At 46.8% G+C, this 7471-nt stretch overlaps 1 non-coding gene across 1 annotated transcript; it reads left to right on the top strand.

Moving 5' to 3' along the window:
• Positions 1–5509: 5509 nt before the first annotated feature.
• LOC116966151 lies at positions 5510–5701 on the top strand. Its single transcript, XR_004409910.1, has one exon. It is a non-coding gene; the product is annotated as a U2 spliceosomal RNA (small nuclear RNA).
• The last annotated feature ends 1770 nt before the right edge of the window (positions 5702–7471 follow it).

Below are 7471 nucleotides of genomic sequence, written 5' to 3'. Positions count from 1 at the left end.
TCACCATTCAGCCCCCGCACCCGAGTGTCAGTCAGTCACCAAAATACATTCTCCACAAGCTCTCCACTGACTTACCCCCTCCTCCTGCAATGTCCAGTCACCCATTCACTCCTTAGGGCAGCACGAGGGGCAGCGGTAGTTGCTGCCTCACTGCGCCAGAGAACCGAATTAGATCCTGACTATGGTTGCTGTCTGTGTGGAGTTTACACGTTCTCCATGTGACCACGTGGGTTTTCTCTGGGTGCTCCGGTGTCCTCTCACACTCCAGAGACGTTCAGGTTTGCTGGTTCATTGGCTTTGATATAAATTGTAATTGTTCCCAGTGTACCGGATAGTGTATTACAGACCCCCTCCCCTGTCCGTTCCCCCTCATATACCGGCTCACTCAGTCTCGGGGGAGAGGAGGGGACGGGTCGGTCCTGGGGCAAGTGACGGGAGGGAACGGCCTTGTCTCAGGGAGGGGAGGTCCCTGGGGGAGGGGATAGGGGACGGCTCAGGTTGGGGTTCGAGCGGTGGTCTTGGTTCCAGGAGGGCACGGGAGGTGAAGACACGGTCATTGGGGAGGGGTTGTGGATCAGTGGTGTCTCTTGAGAGGGGGGCAGTATTGAGGATATCTCGGTCCCAGGGGGCACAGTGAGGGACACTGCTGGTCAGTGGGAGATATCACGGTGTATCTCAGTCCACAGATGATCGTCCCAGCCAAGTTATTGATACAGATTGTGACTCACCGGGGCCCAAGCACTGAGCCCTCTTGTACCCACACGTCACTGCTGCCAACCTGAGAATGATCTGCTTATTCCCACCTGTTGCTCTCTGTCCAAAAGTCAATTCTCAATCCATGTCAGTGTGTGAACAATTCCATGTGCTCTGACCTTGTTGACCAGCCTCTTGTGCAGGAACGTACTAAATACTTTCTGAAAATCCCCCACAGCCTAGCCACTGGTTCCCTCATCTGTTCTACTGGACGTGTCCTCAACGTACTCCAGGGACTGTGAAACGTGAAATTCCTTCCACAGCCCATATTGTCTCTGCTCAGTCCTAACAGTGACACCGACTCCCTTCACTCGCACTTCCTCATCACACAGGAGAATCACTGTGAACCCGGCAAGTTGAATGGGAAAGTCCCAATGGAGCATGGGAGAGAGAAGGGAAGTTCCGATGCTGGAGCGAGGGGTGGAGGGGAGTGATAGGTTGATGAGTGAGGGTCTTGCAGAGTGAAGGGGGTGTGGGGGGGGGGGGGACGTAGAGGGGACTGTGTGGCCAGGGAGTGGGGACTAAGCCAGGGTGAGGGTGGAAGTGCAGGGGTCAGAGCCAGGAGCGAGGTGGAAGGGGGGAGGGTTGGAGGAGCCGTGCTGAGGCAAAGATGGGAGGGGACGAATCTGGGACCAGGGTAGGAGGGGAGGGGACAGGTCTAAGGGGAGGGGGGGGGGGCAGTGAACCTGAACACTCAGCCCAATGTGTGTGATGGTGACGCGGGACGTCACAGAATATCTCTACTACCCCAACAGACCGTGTGACTGGGGAACGGGGACCTACCTGTACAATACACAGCGAAGGTGAAGGGTGGCAGCTGCAGGTAATACACAAAGTAACCAGAGCAGTTCTTTACCCTGATCTTCTGGTTCCTGTAGCAGTTGTCACGGCCCACAGTGAAACAGGCTGTCCTGTTCACCTCCCCGTCTCTCACGCTGGGATGGGGACCTGGAATGAGGATTATAAACATTGTAAAATGTACCCGTGCCACAGTGCGGTGGGGAATGTGAATGTGGAGCCAGTGTAAGGCAGTGATCACAAGTCACGGTCGGGTCTGACCTGCCTCAGTCAGCGGTGAGCTGCTGCCCTCACCTTCCCCACCCACACTCCCCACAGCAGCCCCAGCTCCCTGAGACTGGCCCCTGGTGCTGACACCCTAGGTTGCTGGTGTCTGGACTGGAAACACAAGCCCCTCCCCCCCCTCCCCTGATGGGTGCTGACAGCTGGTGATACGCAGACATGAAAGGTTTAGAGGGACAGAGGCCGAATTAGTAGCACAGATGGGACATCATGCTCGGCATGGGCCGAAGGGCTCATTTCTGTGGCGTATGACATGACTAATTACAGTATATAATATATTTATTTATTTATTTTAATAATTTTATTTATTAGCAGTGTACATTACAATAATATAAGCCAAAAATAACATAATACATTTCCTGTACCACTTCATATTTTAAACTTTAAAAAGAAGAAAAGTAAAGAGAGTTAAATAGGATAGTAAGTGTGTGAAAGAGTGATCAAAAGAGACCCTTAGAAGCGAAAAATTCAAATAAAAGTTAAGAAACAAGCTATAGAAAAAGAAAAAGCGAGAAAGAAAATAAGATATATTAAAAGTAAAAAAAGAGATAAAAGGGATATACCAACTTCTTATTTTTACTCACCCCTCACCAGTTCCTGAAATCATTTATTTTCAGAATTCTGTTGCACCTTATACTTGTAGTAAGTCGATAAATGGAGACTAAATCTTTTGGAAATGGTCTGGTTTGCCTGCTGGAAGGAATCTCACATCTTTCAGTTGTAGCATTTCGGACAATCCACATATTTATTGTTGGTGTTGGTGCGTTTTTCCAGAATTTATGTATGAGTTTTTTTCCCATTATTAAACCGTAATTAAGTAGGCTCTTTTGGGACGCAGTTAGCTCAAGGCTGACTTCCATTGTTCCAAAAATTATCAATTCTGCATTCGGTTTCAGTTTTATTTTAAATAATTTCAAAAATTTAATTCCAAAATTTTTGGATTTTTATACAAAAAAACAAAGGAATGTGCTATAGTTGCTTCTTGGGATAGACATTTATCACAGATGGGGGAGACATTTAGAAAAAGTTTACTTATTTTAGATTTTGAGTAATATAGTCTATGTAAGGTTTTAAATTGATTTAAAATATGTCTTACATTAATCGAGCATTTATGCACATATAGCAAATGTTTATCCCACCTCTCTTTCGAAATTTTTATAGCTAGTTCTTGTTCCCAGTTTTTATATTTAAGATGATGTTATACAAGTATGATATTAAATTAGCTGATTCCGCCTTTGTATTCATTGCTTCGTCTAATAAATCTGGAGACAAGTTATGATATTTGTTGTATATATTTTTTCAAATAGTCACATTTGAAAATATTTAAAATATTGATTATTTCTCAAATTGTATTTAAATTTTAGTTGTTGGAATGATAGTAAATTTCCAGTTTCATACATGTCTCCAAACGTTTTAATTCCTATTCTTTCCCAGTGTATAAATGATTTATCTATAATAGATGGTTTAAATGACGGATTATTAACTATTGGAGAAAGAAGCGATAGATTTCTTAATTTTAAGGTTAATTTTACTTCAGAGTCACGTGAGTGACTACGTGAAGAACCCGCTCAGTGCGCAGGCGCGGCATTACGCCAGCAGTGCAACAGCGGCTTGCAACGGGAGTTAGGCTCTCCCGTTACAGAATGAACCGGACCATCAGGTGAGTACCCTGAGGTCGGGTTTTCTTTTACAGGTGAGCCTTTTTCTGCTTGTGTTTTTTACAGGCAGAGAAAAAGGCTCTGGAACAAAACTGTCCCCCGTTCAAGGAGGAACGTATTCCCGTCGGGGGGAAGGGGGGCAGCAACAGGCGGTAGGAGCGTTACCCGGTGTTCCGTAATTCCCCGACACCGTGCCGAGGCCAGCCCGCTAGTACCTGAGCAGCGGGCTGGACGCATAGCCACTCGAGAGGCATCCGGCAGGTGTTCCCGATGGCGGACGGGACGTCTCTCCACCCGCACGGGGGGAGAGAGAGCCGCCTGAGCCGCTGGAGCGGCTCACGGAGCAGGTGCCTGCGAGACGCGCTGCTTGAGCGGCGCTCTCGCTACTACAAGGCACAAAAGCTCCACAAGAAGGCGGTAGGAACATTTACCGGGCGCCCCGCTATCCCCACACACCGCCGAAGCCAGTCCCGCTAGTGCCTGAGCTGCGGGCTGGATGTTCAGCCATCCGAAGAGGCATCCGGCTGGTGGCTTCCGACTTGTCGGAGGGGACGTCTCTCCACCCGCATGGGAGAGAGACAGCCGCCTGAGCCGCTGGAGCGGCTCCTGGAGCAGGAGCTCCTGCGAGACACGCTACGTGAGGGGCAGTCTCGCTGGAGGGTTCAGGCATACCCTCCACAGCGCACTGCCCATCGCTTCCTCCTTAGTGTGGTTAGCTTTGGGGTGACCAGTGGCTGGGCTGGTCATGAAGAGGGGTCACTGGCTGAACAATATCGGGAGTATGCTTGAGGTACAGGATCTGGAAGAGCTGCTGGGTGTGGCCGCTATGTGGCTCCACCACTAGCGAGATGGCTTTTCAGTCTCAACTGATGGCCAGCTTACTACCTGTCTTTTCCAAAAAACCTCTCCAAGACAGGTAGCCATGAGGCGTTGGTTTTATCACGCCTCCCCTAAATTGCATTTACTCAAAGTGCCCGCCATTATTGGGGGATACATTGAGCAGTGCATTTAACCTAAATATTTTAAAATGCATTTGGTACCCTGACGTCGGCTATCATGTCCACCTGCTCATTGCAGAAGGGCAGGGTAGTAAGGCAAAACACCTGACCCTACTGTTCAACGGTATACCTCATAACTTCTCAAATGAACTCACAAACCTGCCCTCAATCTATGAAATTAACAGGACTATGAGAACGCCGACCTCACAAGCACAGATCCTGCTACCTGGCACTTACCAAACCAGTCCTAAAAAACTGGACAAAGTGTTCAAACTATTCGGCACAAGAGGGCAGAGTCTGGAATGAGCACCACACTAAACCAGACAGCAGTACCTCTACGTGTCCACCAGGTGCGTCTACCTCATGGTACTGGTGAAAGCTCGGGGCCTGCATGCCAAAACCCGTAGCATTTTAGGCCACGGCCCAGAGCAGGCCCCAGGGGAAAATGCGCCACCCCCCAACAAACATCGTCCCTACAAGAACAAGGAACCAGAAACCGAAGAAAACAACAATGAAGACAGATAAGTATGGTTCCTACCATCACATAAAGGTTAAGGGTTGCACTAACAAGGGGTGGATGAATCACGCCTGGTTAGGAAGCTATCACTCTTGGTAGTTATATACCAAAAAATAAATACAAGGGGAATAGAATTAATATCTTGCCACCAATTCAGCAAGCACCCCAAGGGGTCTACCCTCCCACGATGGTGAATGTCGCACCATCGTTGATAAACCACTTGAGTATTTCACCAGGTATACCCATTCATGGGATTTGTAACTATTACCATGGATCCAAGGATACTTTATGGTAGACATCGACCTTGAAGATGCACACTTTTCAGTACCTTCTCATATAAGTTTCGGATATACCGCAATTACCTGGATGGAGTAACCATGATGAGCGTTGCGGCATTTAAGTCAAAGTTATCCAGAATCAACTAGCCCTGACACTTAGAAACATTCCGTCATGGCATGTCTATATATTAACGACAAACTATCCTTGGATACAGCTTTAGCTGCATCGCTTCTCGGCCTTTTGGCTAAGATCAAGTGTAGTATCTGTTCTTATCAGTTTAATAATCTGATACGTCCCTTATCTAGGGACCATATATTAAATTGAATTTTGGAACAGGGAGATGGAATAGGGGCTTGCTCCGTCCACTCCACGCATCGACCCAGTATTGCAGTGCCTCTGGGAACGGTGCACAAAATATATATCCAGATATTTACGTTGACCATCCACAACGTTGTTATCTGGTATTCATTAAGACTATCAGTCATGGTGCATTAACCACCAATCAACTACGTGGCAAAGTAATTGGGATATAGCAGCATTACCAGCTACTGAACTTTGTACCTTTCCTATGAGCTGAGATACTAGTGTTCAAAACTATCTCCATACCTGTAATATGGGGGCAAATGGATTAATCTGTAGTGTTATCATGGAATTTATCGGCAGGAAGGATTATGGTTGTACACTTCCACCTGTTTTGAATAACATCTTATGTGTCCTGATGTGTTACTGAGCTTGTAATACTTAATGCCAATATGAATTGACTTAAACATGTTATATATTAACTTACTTAATTCTAGTGAAGCATTTGCTCAGTAATCCACCAAATTTGCATGTTCGTTTATAAGATAACAACATCACAGTGGTGGCATATACCAACCACTTGGGCGGAGAACATCGATATTAGGTGACAATTTATTACCAATTGGAAACCGTATGTCGTCAAACATGTTTGACCATCAGTAACTCACCTATCAGGTGAGCTAAATACTGTAAACATACATTTAAACCAAAAATATTTGCTGAAATCACTAAGCAATATGGACACCAGATATCGATTCCTTATATCCAATTAAATCACCACGTACTAACTTACGTCACATGAAACCAATCTCAAGGCAGCGGCAATGGAGACATTCCCGCGTATTGAGGGGTGGGGGGAACCTAATCTCTATGGTTCCTTTCCTTCTACCTCTTCAATAGGTACTACGGCTTCATCAGTCGGGTACTACGCAAATTACAGTGGACCAAGTCCACAAGCAAGGTTCCCAGTGATCCTCGACATGGTCATTAAAAGAATTGCAGAATTGGGAAGACCATTGCTGTGCTTGGATCAGCAGCACTATCAACCTGATGACAGCATTCCGTCGCATATCCTAGGGAACATACCTGAGGAGCATCAAGAAATGGTACACTGTTTTCCAAAACAGGAATTACACATTCAACTATAACAAAAAACTGTACTGGAGCTCCTGGCAGGTCTTCACCACAATGAAGGACATGTTCTGTTAGCCTACTCAACTTGGGTACCGCTCACTGGTGATCAGATACAGGAGAGGTATATCAATCCATTCCCCAGAAATAGGTACACCCAAATTGGGATGTCAGTGAAATCCTGACATACCTTAGGGGATGATCACCAGCCAGGTCACTCACCCTGGAACAGCCTACCCTGAAGATGGACATGCTGGTGGCCTTACATCAACACAAAGAGCCAGCTCTCCCATCTACTGCGATGGGACAACATGGTTATAACACCAGATAGTGTCACATGCCCATTCCAGGGTTGGCCAAACAGAACAGACCAGGAACATCAGGTCCAGTCATGAAATTCCGGGCATACCCACCTGAACCACGTTTTATGTGTCATGACCCACTTAGAGATCGACACAATAAGGAATACCGAGGGAGAGGAAAAAGCCTTATGGGTCAGCCACAGGAAACCTCATGGTCGGGTGACGAGCTAAACTATCTCTAGTGGCTCAAGCAGGTACTGGGAGTTGCTGGAGTAAATACTAACGTGTATAAAATCTTATTCCACCAGGACAGCTTCCACGTCAGTAACTAAGAGGATGGACGAGCCTATGGACCACATCCTGGCTACTGCAGGGTGGTCTAGGGAGTATACGTTCCAAACTTTTATAACAAACCACTGACAGAACCTGTATCGTTTGCAGAAAAAGAATCTT

This window comes from Amblyraja radiata, chromosome 35 (assembly GCF_010909765.2).
Source record: "Amblyraja radiata isolate CabotCenter1 chromosome 35, sAmbRad1.1.pri, whole genome shotgun sequence".
NCBI lineage: Eukaryota > Metazoa > Chordata > Chondrichthyes > Rajiformes > Rajidae > Amblyraja > Amblyraja radiata.
The sequence above is the reverse complement of the archived record's forward strand: the minus strand, read 5'-3'. Positions and strand labels throughout refer to the sequence as shown.